We start from the raw sequence: 13,947 nt of genomic DNA on the forward strand, positions 1-13,947 counted from the left end.
GCAGTCTTTTCCAGGCCTTGGGGGCTCAGACTGTAAAGAAGTTCTTCCTTATGTCTGGCCTGAAATGGTCTTGGAGAAGTTTATGACCATTTGACTTTGTCATCCCATGGGGCACTCTGGTAAACAGACATTCCCCCAGGTCCTCATGTATACTCCTTATATACTTATAGGCAGCTATCAGGTCCCCCCTGAGCCTGAGCTTTTCCAGGCTAAAGAATCCCATTGCTTTCAGCCTTTCATCATAAGACCTGTTTTCCTGCCCTCTGATCAAGTGCATGGCTCTCCTCTGGACTCTCTCAAGCTTCTCCACATCCTTTTTAAATTGTGGAGCCCAGAATTGAACATAGTACTCCAGGTGTGGTCTCACCAAGGCTGAGTACAGTGGGAGGATGACATCCTGGGATTTGCTTGAGAAGCATCTATGGATGGATACAAGCCAGTGTTTTGTTCACTTTGCCAGCTGCAACATCACATCGGTGGCTCATATTCATCTTGTGGTCAATCATGACCCCCAAGTCCCTTTCAGCCATGGTGCTAGCAAGCATAGCACTTCCGAGCCTATAAGCATGCTGCAGGCTTTTCTTCCCAAGGTGGAGTACCTTGCATTTTTCAGAGTTGAAGGCCATCAGGTTTTCATCCATCCATTTTCTGAGCCTGCCAAGATTGGCCTGGATCACCATCCTGTCCTTGCGTGTGGACGCTTTTCCCCAAAGTTTGGTGTCATCAGTGAACTTGGCCAGTCTGCTTCTGACACCAATGTCCACATCATTAATGAAGATGTTAAAAAGGATAGGCCCAAGGACAGAGCCTTGGGGCACCCCACTGGTCATGGCATACCACAATGATTGACTTCCGTCACCTACCACTCTCTGGGTCTGACCTCAAAGCCAGTTCCCCAGCCAGCGGACTGTGGTGTAGCCGAGGTCACAACTGGCCAGTTTTTCTATAAGATGATCATAGGATACCAGAACAAAAGTTTTCTTAAAGTTGAGATATATGATGTCAATCTCTTTTCCCTTGTCCAGGTGATATATCACCTGGTTGCAGAAGGAGATGAGATTGGTCAAGCAAGATCTACCCACAACTAACCTGTGCTGGCTATCCCTAAAGAAGTTGTCTTCAGCCAGTTTATCAAGAATGGTCAGTTTGATGATTTTCTCCAAGATCTTACTGGGGATGGAGGTCACACTGATGGGCCTGTAGTTTCCCAGATTTACTTACCTCCCTTTCTTGAAGAGAGGCACCACATTGGCCTTCTTCCAATCTTCTGGCACTTCACCTGAGTGCCATGAGTTCTTGAAGATCCATGCCAGTGGCCGAGCTATGATGCTTGCCAGCTCCTTAAGTACCCTGGGGTGTAAGCTGTCTGGGCCAGCTGACTTGAAGATGTCCAGCCTCTCAAGGTGTTCCTTCACATGGTCAGCGTTGATGAAGGGTAACAGTTCTCCCTCACCCTGGCTATCCCATATCATATTGATTAGGGCCATCCCTTGGGGCTGGTGAAAAACCAATGCAAAATACCCATTGAGTAAGCTGGCTTTTTCCTGTGTGTCAGTTGTCAGTTGACCCATACGGTTTAGCAGGGGTCCAATGTTATGCTTGCTTTTCCTCTGGCTCTTCACATAGCTAAAAAAGGACTTTTTATTGTCCTTGATATGTGTAGGCAGTTGGAGTTCAGTTGCAGCCTTGGCTTTCTTGGTTCACTCCCTACAGGTCTGGACCAGTGCTGAGTACTTCTCCTTTGGGGTGGATCCAGCCTTCCATCCTTTATAGGCCTTTCTTTTTAGTTGCAGGAGGTCCACTAGTTCCCTGCAGAGTTGAGGACTTCTGCTTTGCTGACTGACTTGCCAGCTTTACAGTGGACGGTGAAAGTGATCAGCTCATGGTCACTGTCTCCTAACTTCCCTGCGATCATTAGGTCACTGATTAAGTCATCCGTCATTGCCGGTACCAGGTGGAGCAGCGTTTTGCCTTTCATTGGTCTATAGACTTTTTGAGTCAGATAGAGCTCATCCACACACGAGGAAGCGTGGCGACTGTTCAGATTTGGCCGAGTGCTCTTCCCACAAGATGTCAAAGTAGTTGTAATTTCCCATGACAACCATACACTGGGAGCCTGCAGCCTCAGCCAATTCCCTGGTGAATTTCTGGTCAAGCTCTTAATCCTAGCTAAGAGGTCTGTAGTAGACTCCCATCATTGTGTCCTCTGTGCTTTGTTCACCATGGATTTTGACCCAGAGTGTCTCCAGTCATCCCCCCTGGGTGCCAATGTCAGCTTGCAGGGACACGTATCTTTCCTTGATGTAGAGAGCTACCCCCCTGCCCCTTTTGTCCACACAGACTCTTCTGTAAAAGATATAGCCATCTATGCCTGTAGCCCAGTCATAGGTGGAGTCCCACCAGGTCTCCGTTATCCCTATGAGATCATAATTCTTTTTGTTTAGCAGGAGGACCAGTTCCTCCTGTTTGTTCCCCAGGCTCCTTGCATTGGTGTACAGGCATGTAGGTGTCCCACTGGGGGCCCTTGCCTTTCCTACAGATCGCTCTGGGGTTAGTGTAGGGGTGGGGTCCCTGAAGTGCCTTAGCCTGCTGGGTTTACAAAAATTGCCCAGTGAGCTTGCAGTGACTATACTCCCCCCATCCCCTGGTGGGCTCAGTTTAAAGCCCGGTCAAGCAGGTCAGCAAGTCTAGATGAGAAAAACCTTCTCCCCAGCATACACAAATTGCATACACAAATACAGACTGGGGAATAATTGGGTAGGCTGCAGTACTGCAGAGAAGTTACCATAAGCTGATATGAACCAACCAGAACACTCTTGTTGCAAAACAAATCAACGGTATAGTGAATTGTTTTAGTAGGATTCTTGTCACTTGTAAATCAAGGGAAATGATTTTTTTCCACTCTGTTCAGCAGTGATCAGGCCTCTCCAGGAGAACTGTGTCCTCTTTTGGACTCCATACTTCAAGAAGGATGTGCACAGATTGGAAAAAGTGCAGTGTGGAGCAAAAATAATGATTAGAGGCCTAGCAAGCATGACTTTTGAGGACAGGATGAAAAAGCTAAGGTTATTTAGTCTGTTGAAAAGAAGACTGAGGTGGGATTTGATAAGTCTTAAAATATCTAAAGGGTGATGATGGAGAAGAAGGATATAAACTATTTACTGTGGCCAAAGGTAACAGGACTAGAAGCAATGTCCTCAAGCTTCAGCAGGACAGATTTAGTTTGTAGATGAGGAGGAACTCTCTGACTATAAGGCTGGTTCAGAATTGGAATGGGCTACCTAGAAAAATTGTGGAAATCTATGGAAATTTTCAAGAGCAGATTAGACAGACACTTGGATAGGATGGTTTATTCACATGTGATCCTGCCTTGAGCAGGGGGCTGGACTAGATGAACCTGTGAAGTCCTTCCAACACTCTTTCCTATAATCCAATGGTTCGATGAACTCTCCATTTATACCTCAAAATACATTCCATGGACCACTTACTAGAGCAACACTAGTTTTCTTAAGCACCTTTGGAATAGGGTTCCATAAACCCATTTACAGTGAACAACGTTATCCTGATCTTTATGAGATTCCAGGTAGCTATATTCTCAAACTGGGATCTTCAAAGGTACTCAGAGCTCTACAAATTAGGCCCTAAATACCTCAAATTGTACTTTGAAAATTACTTGACACTTGTCCAACGAGATAAGATCTAGGCATCACCTTCTTCTATATAGTAATTTGAAAATGTCAAAGATTGTTTGTGATATTTTAACACTTGTCTGCACCTCGTTAAGAACTATGACCCTCAAAACGTAAGAGTTCATTCCCCGAGTACAGCCTTGTTCAGGAGTACATTAAAGTATTCTTAATAGCATGTGCAAGTGTGCTTGTGGGTAAAAATAAGTGTGGGAAACTTTGAATGAGGTATCAAAGACTTCAAAGTAAAGAATGACTTCAGTTTTTCCATGTCATGTTTCATATTATTACAGGGAACAAAATAAAACAAGTCTCTTTTCCATTTTTTTTCCAAACTATGCTAAAAATGGCTTTTGTGAAACTTCATGTGGATATAGCAATAAGCAAGCACACTAGGAGTTTTGGGCTCAAGGCCTGATATGCAGAGTTCAAATTGCGTCCTTAATTGGGCTAAAATAGCACATAACCTAGTGGGAAGAGCAACTGAAAATTTTCCATTACAATTTTCCTCATCAAAAAAGAAAGGGGGCTTTTTTCTCAAATCACAAACATTGTAGAAAAGCTTAATGTGTTTCAAAATGTTCTGGATGATGATGGTGATGATGATGAAATGTGATTAATTGATTTTCCACAAAATCTAAAAACTTTCAGCAGTTATACTGTTGCATTCTTGTTCACCATGAACTTTTCCATAATTATTGAAAAACAAAAAAAAAGACATTTTTGTTTATTTAATTGTATTCAGCACAAGTATTCAACCCTTTTTGACTAGTTGTAACAACAAGGATCTGATGCTGATGGGGATACTTTAGTAAAACTAAAGTTACTTTTCTTCATCTTTTTGCTCTCAAATACCTCCCTTCCTCCCTTTTCCCCATTTCCTGAACACTGATTAGTTCCCAACTGGACATATCATCTATGAAACAAGAGTTTTCAAATGTATAATAATTACAGATGACTTACATTGTAATCCATTACTTTAATAAGATGTGATTATAAAAAAAAGTGAGACGATGGGGATGAACAAAAATCCACTGGGTTATGTTATAAGCAGTCATTAAATGAGGATTTCTTGGAATGGTTTCATTGGTCCACTTAGAGAGATATGAAAGAAATTAAATAAAGAATTAATTTCCTCTTTAGAACTGTTTATATTGGTTATTATAAAATATTTCATTTATTAAAGAAAAATGAAGGAAATTAAAATAAGCAAGAAACAAATTCTTTATTAAAATATTTTGACAAGATTTAGCATTGTTTTACACATATTATGTCATATACTAAATTGTGTGGCTGGTATTACTCCACTGATGATTGCAAATAATAATATGGATTAATCTGATGTTCCCCAAAAGCAGACAATTATTTTGTAGGTACTGCATTTGTCTCCTGGTGCAATGAATTCTGCTGTCATGTAGCATTGCATTAAGCGATGTGTAAATTATCACCCTGGCCTAAAGCACAGCCTCGCCTGACAAAAATCACTGCAACTTAGTCTAACATTCATGTACAGTCCTAGGACATTCTACAATTGGAAGTTATATTGTCATGCTTATAATTTATGTAACTTGCCCAAGCATGTAAGAACCATATCAATAATGAAACTGCTGGGATATAAGTTAAATTAAATGAAATACTCACTGGTTTGCTGGCCTTCTCTAGAAAAATTTACTTCAGATAAAATATGAGATTCATTTGCATTTGAAGGGAAAAAAAACAGAGGGGAAATTTGGAGGTTTATTTCAACAAGGTATCCAAATAGTTGTATGTTTCTCCAAAATGTACCTGTACTATCAAAATATGACCCCCTTACCAGGCCCTTTTATATACTCTCAGTAGAACTGGGATGACCAGAATGGTCAAACCCCTTTATCAATAAAAGTTGTCACAAAACAAAAAAGCTTCTCATAGAACACTTTTAAATATCTCTCAGCATTCCCATTATTTCTCCTTCAGCACCCCAAGATAAAAATAAAATTAAAGAACAAGGATTCTGAACCAAAAATTACTTACACAAATTCTAAAGTAACTGATAGAAAAAAGTAGTCTTGCAGAAATTGCACGTTCTTTCTATCCCATGAACTATGTTGCTGGCATATGTACTATTATCCAATAATCTGACAAAATACTTTGTCTTCTTTTATAGGCAAACTCCACTGCTTTACAATAAAAACTGAAGAGACATACTGAGCATTCAATCTTGTCATTTTTAAATGCTTCAATAAGAGAAGGAATTGTAGAAAATATTTTTTTTAACTATGTTGAAAAATTTACGGATGAGAATTCTTCTAAATCAATTGACTCCAAATTTCCGGTGAACTACATTTCATAAAAGAAAGAGTCATATGTATGGAAATGGCCTACTTAATTTCTTTGTTGTTTGCATGATTAGGAATAAGTTAGTAGGGGGGACTATTTATTTTAAATGAGGAACAACATTTCCTGGACCCCCCACAGAATTGTATAATTTACACAAATTCCTCACAGATTTTTATTGGTCCCAGCTGTGATCTAAAACCCCAGTGATACATTTTCAATATTATTTCAGCAATTCAGCAATAAAAGAGACCTTTAAAATTGGTATAACTGCCCTTTATCCTCCTGTTTTCCCACTTAACATTAACTCAGTACCACACCATTATCAAAGAGCAAAAGTCTATAGCTTTATTTTCACGATAGCTAAAGTTCTTCAACAGATCAACAAACTAGAATGGTAAGGCTGCTGACACTGCCAATGGCTAAAATTTTTCAGGGTCAACCAAATACTTCGATCATGTAAGATGGAAACACTCTGCTATCGCAAACTAGGATTGAGACTTTAAATTAAAAAACTAAGGATAGCTGAACACTTCTGGTGTAGTGTTACCTAGTACATCTCATCCATATAGGCTTTTCTCTCCATCTTTTCAGTAACCATCTGTGTAAATGTACATACACATATAGTCTAATAGGGCTGTGCAAAGCTTAGGTGACTGATTCTATTCGGAGGAGATTTGGCCCAATTTGGTGACCAAATCTTCAAATCCAAATTGAATCAGGAGACACATTAATCTCTCCAAATCAAATTGGAAGCCTCTGATTCGATTTGGAGAGATTCGGAGATATTCGATGATTCGGCTTTATATGTTTTTTCTATGTACTTTGAGATACGAGGCACAGCTCGTGAACACTGGGATGGTGGGGCAGATGGAGTGTCTCACAGGAGCGCATGGGTGTCTCCCGTGAGCTTGGCGGCAGATCCGGAAGTGGACCAGAAGTCCACTGCCAAGTGCACGGGGGACTGCCCCCCCCATGCCCCAGCTCGGCAACTGGTGCCTCCTGGGTCTGGGGAGGGCACCCGGGGTCCCCCTGCAGCTGATCACTGAGTCAAGGAGGTGTGGGGGGTCCACCACTGAGCGCACTGGGGACCCCCCCACACACACTTCTGCGGGATGCTCCATCTGCCCCACCATCTCAATGTTCAAGAGCCACACCTGGTACCTCAAGGTACATAGAAAAAACATATAAAGCTGTGTCTGTGGTCAAATCACTGATTCTCTGAATCAGAATTGAATCTTCAGATTCAGCCAGATCAAATCGGGACAGTGATCCAAATCAGGAAATCGAATCACCGTCTCCCAAATCGGTCCAAATCGAATACTGCCCGCTTCACACACCCTTATAGTCTAATGCTTATGTAGGTAATGATTACCTTAAGAATCTTCTAACTTATAGAAAAGAAAAATATTATGCAAAATGGTTTGGAAATTGTCTAAAATATATGCATAGTGCATACTATGGCTAGTCCCTTCGTATCTCTCAACAGTGCTAATATACAGAACAGTCAGCTTTATATTACATGTATAAAACTTGATGATTTACCCCTGTTTCTTACATAGTCTTCACCTAAACAACCTGAGAAAAGGATGTGATGGAGATTAATGGAAGCTTGTCTGGATAACAAAACTGAATGGAGACCAAGATTTTATGATCTAAGACCATGAAATTGTTCATCTCAAACAGGGGCAATTTAGCTCTATTTGTGTCATCAAAATGTTTGCTGTTCACAGTTAAAGAGAAACTCTAAGCACCTGAACTTTTTCTCCAGCATGAAGTTCCAGTTCTCACTCTAGGTACACTGAATTTCTTCTGATCCTGCTCTCTTGCTTAATAACTTTGGTCTCATCCTTACTTTAGGAAGTTTAAGTTGAATATAGCATATATATTGAAGCCACATTTTAAATAAAACAAAATTATTTAGTTCTAGACTAGTGATGCTCAACCTTTTTCCCCCCACAGGCTGGATGGGCAGTGCCAGATCTGCTTGTGGGCCCAACTGAATGTGCAGGGAGGAAACAGAAGTGGCCCAACCATGATCCAGCCAGGCTTTGAGGAAGGGAACATGTCCAAGATCAATCTGGGTGTGCAGGGAGAAAGGGAGCATGCCCTGGCCCAATCTGGCTCCACAGGGAGGAAGGGGACATGGTCGATCCTTGACCCAATCATGTAAGGCTTGGAAATTTGGCAGCAGAGGAGTGGTGGCATTATTAAGAGGCAGTGCTGTGCAATGCCAAATTTCTAGCTCACGGGGATCACTGAAGTTCAGATGCCATGGCTTCATGGGCGGGGGGTTGAGCACCCCTGTTCTAGACAGATAACTTTTAGGAAAAGTATGGTAAACTATAAAACTAGTGTGAGGTTTGATACTTTGACCCTTGTCTTCTACCTCCATCCAAATAAAGAGAATTTCGTTCCCGATCTGACCCAGTTAAGGAGTAAACCTCATCCCATTCCTTATGAACTCTATAGTTATATCTGCTTTTTGAATTGCAATTGCATATTTAATAGAAGTCTTTATTGAGCTGTCTACAATGACACCCAGATCTCTTTCCATGGTTAATGTACTTAATTTAATTCCTTTTAAACTATATGATTAACTACATTTTTCTCTAGCATGTACATTCCCTTTCATTTATCAAATACAAATAATACATCCGGCAGACCTTAAAGAAACTGAAAGAAAGATACTGTTTTCAAAAAAGATTAAAACCTAAGAGTTTGAGTCTACACATTTGAAAAAAGATTAATCTTATATAAAAGACAGCATCTTTAAAACATTGGTTTCAGATTGTACAGTTTAAAGGCAAATTTTGTCCTTATTCACATTGCCAGATTATGATTTGAATCCAGCTCTCATCAGTGGAGACTTTGGGATTAAAAGAAGAGTGGTGACGCAGCCAGGAATATGGAAGGTAAGTGAACAGAGAATGTAAAAAGTAATCCCATTACAACCCTATTCTCTGAAGTTACTTTGAAATCCAAATAGTACAGAATGAGCTCGCCAAATAAAAAGGGATACTGTCATATCCCTCTACATCGCACTATTAAGTTTGACTTGTTTTTTTCTATCACAAAAAGCTGAACAATAAAAGAGCAGGACAGGAGGAAGAGAGAGAAATAGCAATGGATAAAAAAGCACAAATGACCTAGAATGGTCTATAGAAGAGCAGGCAGGGGATTCAGAGAGTTGAATGGAGAAAACAACACACACACAAAAAGAGAAAGAGAGAATGAGAATGGGAAGAAGCTGAGCAATAAAAGAAAAAGAAATAAAAGAAGCATTAACTCATTTGGCAAAGGGGAATTGACAACAAAGTATGACAAGTGCTGGTATGATGCATCAGAGATAATGAAAGAGGAACTTATTCTGATCAGCCAATGTATGGCGTCTATTTTGTATTATGCATTTACAATGTAAGCTTCTTAGAGCAGGTACTATGTCTTTAGGTTCACAAATTGCATCACAGATAAACCATAACAGGAACTAAGGATAAACAGAGCAGCTAGGTTGGATCAAAAGACTTTTCATATCTTGGAGGTGATGGAACTGGGCCAGAATCTGTTGCTGGCCTGGGATATAATTCAGTACTTTTGCACTCATATGCCAATCTGTCTCCTGTCTGAATAAGCAACCAGTACTATCACCAGAGCAGTTTGAAATTGACAAGTCTGAGGTCTTTTTTCCCAGGCAGTTCACAAACCTGTCAGTTTCAAGTTCCTGCAGAATCAGTGCTGGCAAAATATCTACTGCATCTTTGCAGAACAGAAAGAGGTAAAGATAAAAGATATGCTAGAGGGAAAACGAAAAAAAAACACACAAAGGGGAAAGACATGGAGGCAAGAGAAAATAAAAGAGATTGAAAAGATTTTAACGTTAAAATGAGATAGCCCTTGGGAACAAGCAATAGGGACATGTTAGCAAAAATATTTAAAAGAGAAAAAAATTCAAGGAAGCAGACTGATAGGATAAAGAGAAATTGGAGGAAAACTGACACAACAGACTGCAGCAATACAGGCTATAAACAAAATAAAGTGGAAAAAAGAAATGAAGGAGAAAGGAAGCAAATGAGAAAACAAAGGAATAGAAGATTAAAATGGAAAGTTTTGTATCAAAATAGAAAATCAAGGGTAAACAAGACAACTTGAACAGGAATTCTGTTGGTTTTAAATCCATACATTTATTTCCAATTAAACTTTTTTCATGCAATTGAAGTAGACAAATGTTTGGAAAACCATAGAAAGCACTCTGCTTACCTGGAGGGACAAATATATGGTTACCAAAAGGACAAATCTATTCACTCAGGTTGAGCTAATTGATCTCATTTCACATACTGCTGAGTAAACACATTGCAATTTCCTTAGTCAACATTGCATCACCCATTTGCACAATATCATTGCTGGTCATTTCAGGGACTGATCTAGAGAAGGGAACATAGATCTTCTGATGAACATGTAACTGACACATAATTCTTCCTGAGGTCAAGTCGACATTTGCTCTTTACCAAGTAGGCTTTGTAATGTTTGAAGAAATAAAGTTGTTGCTGCCATTTCGGACTACTGGTTCTTTGTCTAATGCCTCTTCCAAACATATTTCTCCCAAGTCATTATGTTACTGCACATCCTTGCTGTTATATAGCACTAAAATTGTTTCCATTAAATGCTTTGATGTTTATTTTTAAATTTCCTTTTAATATTTCTCCCCTTCTCTGTACAAATTCAAAAGTTTGACCCTTGTTTGACACCACTGCACACCCTCCCTCCTCCAAAAAAGACTCCCTTCTCCCCAGAATATCATCTGTTTTCAGCAAATTTGTACTTCTGTTTTTGTGGGGGAAAATAAGTGGAAGCATCTGAGCACACACAGATGCTTATGCCCAACAGCAAGAGCCTATGACCTCATCTAGGCCTTTTTCTTTTTTCTATTAGGAATGATTTGCAGAAGAATAAAAGCCTGCCAACTGATGCATCTTAATAAAGCTTAAACTTAATTAGTTCTTTTCAAATAAAGTTCCTTAACTTAAAACAGTATGGACCAGAAAAATGAATTTGCAACTCATCAGAAGTTGGCATTCAAGCAACATAGGTGTAACACAATAGACACCAATGGAACTTACATGTAGGGCCCCATTCTCTACACATAATCCTCTCTTTCCTTTTCTTGTATTGAAAATATTTTTAATGGCCTTCACAGTATGCCTAACTCTATGGTAGATTGACTGTCACTTTTGTAAAGCAAGTACTGTGCTACTGTACTTTATTCTTTGAAAGCTTGATCAGATTAACCTTTTCCAATGTGTCCACAGAGAGCTCTCAAAAAATCTCAGGGGAATGTATGCCAAATTCATTTCTAAAGGCCCCAACTATGCTCATACTTCACGGTGCTTATGACATTACTTTTTATCACAGTGAGGGAGAAAAAAGGTTGAAATAGAATTCTGAGCCCACTTAGAAGTGCTGTGTGAACCGCTAAATCAAATGAACGCATTGTAGGCCTGATTTCCTACTCAATTGGACTCTTCGCATTTTGTTGATGTGATATTTATGTCTTAATCATGCCATTGAAGAGATTGTAAAAGCAGCTACCAATAGAAGTGTGCTCACAGAAAAAGATACTACAAGGAGGAAAAGAATAAAGGAAAGAAAAAAAGAGAAAATACAGTAAGAGAGAACAAAAAATAGACAAGTTTGTGAAGGAATCTTGAGCTAGAAGAGCTCTTTATACTATGGACCTGACCGACAGACTCCTGTACCTCTTTCAAGATTCAGTCCAGCCAAACAAGTTGTATTCAACAAAATGAATGAACAACAAATGAAAAATCATTTTTCCACATTCTGTGTCATAAATGAGTCCAAGTAACAAGATTTATTTGGAAATATATGTTATCAGACATTCTACTCCAGTACTCATGTAACAAGAACCGGATAAACTTTTCACATATCCCTTAGAGTCAATTCATGTTAACATCTTTTTTTCAATGGCCTCTGAATAGTTCAGGGATATTTTTGTTCAGGGATAGAAGAATAAAATGGCAGAACTCCTAAGTATGTTTTTGTTTGAATTAAAACTAGACAGTAATAACAATTTTAGGATACCAAGGTGAGATCAACTAAATTCATGTATAACAGCTGGATATGTATTTAAACAACCTTCCTAACTTTTGAAAAATCAACACATCACTAGTACTAAAATTTACTTTTATAACTTGGAGCATGTTTCTATATTTAATACATCCTTTTGGATGCAAAAAATATTCTATTATTTTTAATATTGTTTAACATAGCAAGTAGTGATACTATGTGCAACCACCTTGTGTTGGTGAAGACCAGTATATTACTCATTTTAGAAAGTCTTCCTGAGCAAAACAGATTCATGTCAGAAAAGAAAATTCCATTTACATGTCAATGTCTAAAAATACCTTTGACTTCATGGGCTAAATATGACCCACTATATTGAAGGGGAAAAAAGTTATAGATCAACAAATGTGCAGTGTATACTAAGTGGACAATATTTCCAAATACGGGTGCCTGAGGTTGTAACTAAGCTCCTAAGTAAATAAGTGACCTGACTTTCAAACCTGCTGGGCACCTAGTTATTCCCATCAATTTCAGTAAGAGTTATGGTGTTCTCAAGGCTTTTGAAAAATAGGCCAATTACTTAACTGGCCTAAGTTATAACCTTTAAAGGACCTAACTTTAAGCTCCTATATTTATATTCTAGGCTACTGTGTATAAAACAAAAAAGATTCAGAGAATGTAAATAAAACTATTAAAATATTATGGACTCATTTTTCCTTTAAAATATTTATGAATTGCAATGGGAATCTGTAGGCATTAAATTTGAAGAGTAAATATTTGACACAAGACTTTCTGGGTTAGGAAATTTTCCTGAAATGTCACACAAAAAAGTAGCCCGTATTTCAACTTATTCCCTTTTGTCAAATACTAAAAAATACTTATTACTGGGTATGTCTACATGAGATGTTACTGTGCAATAACTAAATAAATATACAGTAACTTGAGTTACTGCACAGTACTGCCAGCAAATGCCTTTTAAGTGGTTCAACTGTGCACTAGCATCTTAGCACAGTTTTTTCCATAGAATGCTACTGTGTAGTAGTATTAGGCTACTGCACAGTCAGCGTCTTGTGTAAATGCACCCAGTACCTCACATTTTTAGTACTAAGATATGTATATATTTATATTAGTGAGCCATCATATTTTCTTTCGATATAGACCTGGATTGCACTGGCAGATGCAGCATGTAAGGTGATTTGGCCACAGTAGCAAGTACTCTCCATTATGAGAATCATGTCCTTTTGTATATCAGCCTAATAGTTTAACTGAAATGAATACCAATGCTATGTCACAGCTGGTAAAGCAAGCAAAACTCTGGCTTATATTCATAGATGCTTCTCAAGCAAATCTCAGGATATCATCCTCCTGCTGTACTCAGCCTTAGTGAGGCGGCAGCTGGAGTACTGCATCCAATTCTGGGCTCCACAATTTAAAAAGGATGTGGAAAAACTTGAGAGAGTCCAGAGGAGAGCCATGCATGTACATCAGGATCTGGGGGAATGCCTGTTCACCAGAGCACCACAAGGGATGATAAGGTCAAATGGTCACAAACTCCAAGACCGTTTCAGGCTGGACATAAGGAAAAAACTTTACTGTCTGAGCCCTCAAGGCCTGGAATAGACTGCCTCCAGAGGTGGTGCAAGCACCAACTCTGGACTCTTAAGAAACATTTGGACACCTATCTTGCTGGGATCATTTGACTCTAGCTGACTTCTTGTCCCTGGGGAGGGGGCTGGACTCGATGATCTTCTGGGGTCCCTTCCAGCCCTAATGTCTATGAAATCTATGACATCTATTAAATAAACTTATTAACTGAAAGGCGTATCTAGACACCAGATTAGTCTTTTTTTGGACAGTTATAAAGAGC

Source organism: Gavialis gangeticus, unplaced genomic scaffold (assembly GCF_001723915.1).
Source record: "Gavialis gangeticus isolate Ggan-Ray unplaced genomic scaffold, GavGan_comp1, whole genome shotgun sequence".
Taxonomy (NCBI): Eukaryota; Metazoa; Chordata; order Crocodylia; family Gavialidae; genus Gavialis; species Gavialis gangeticus.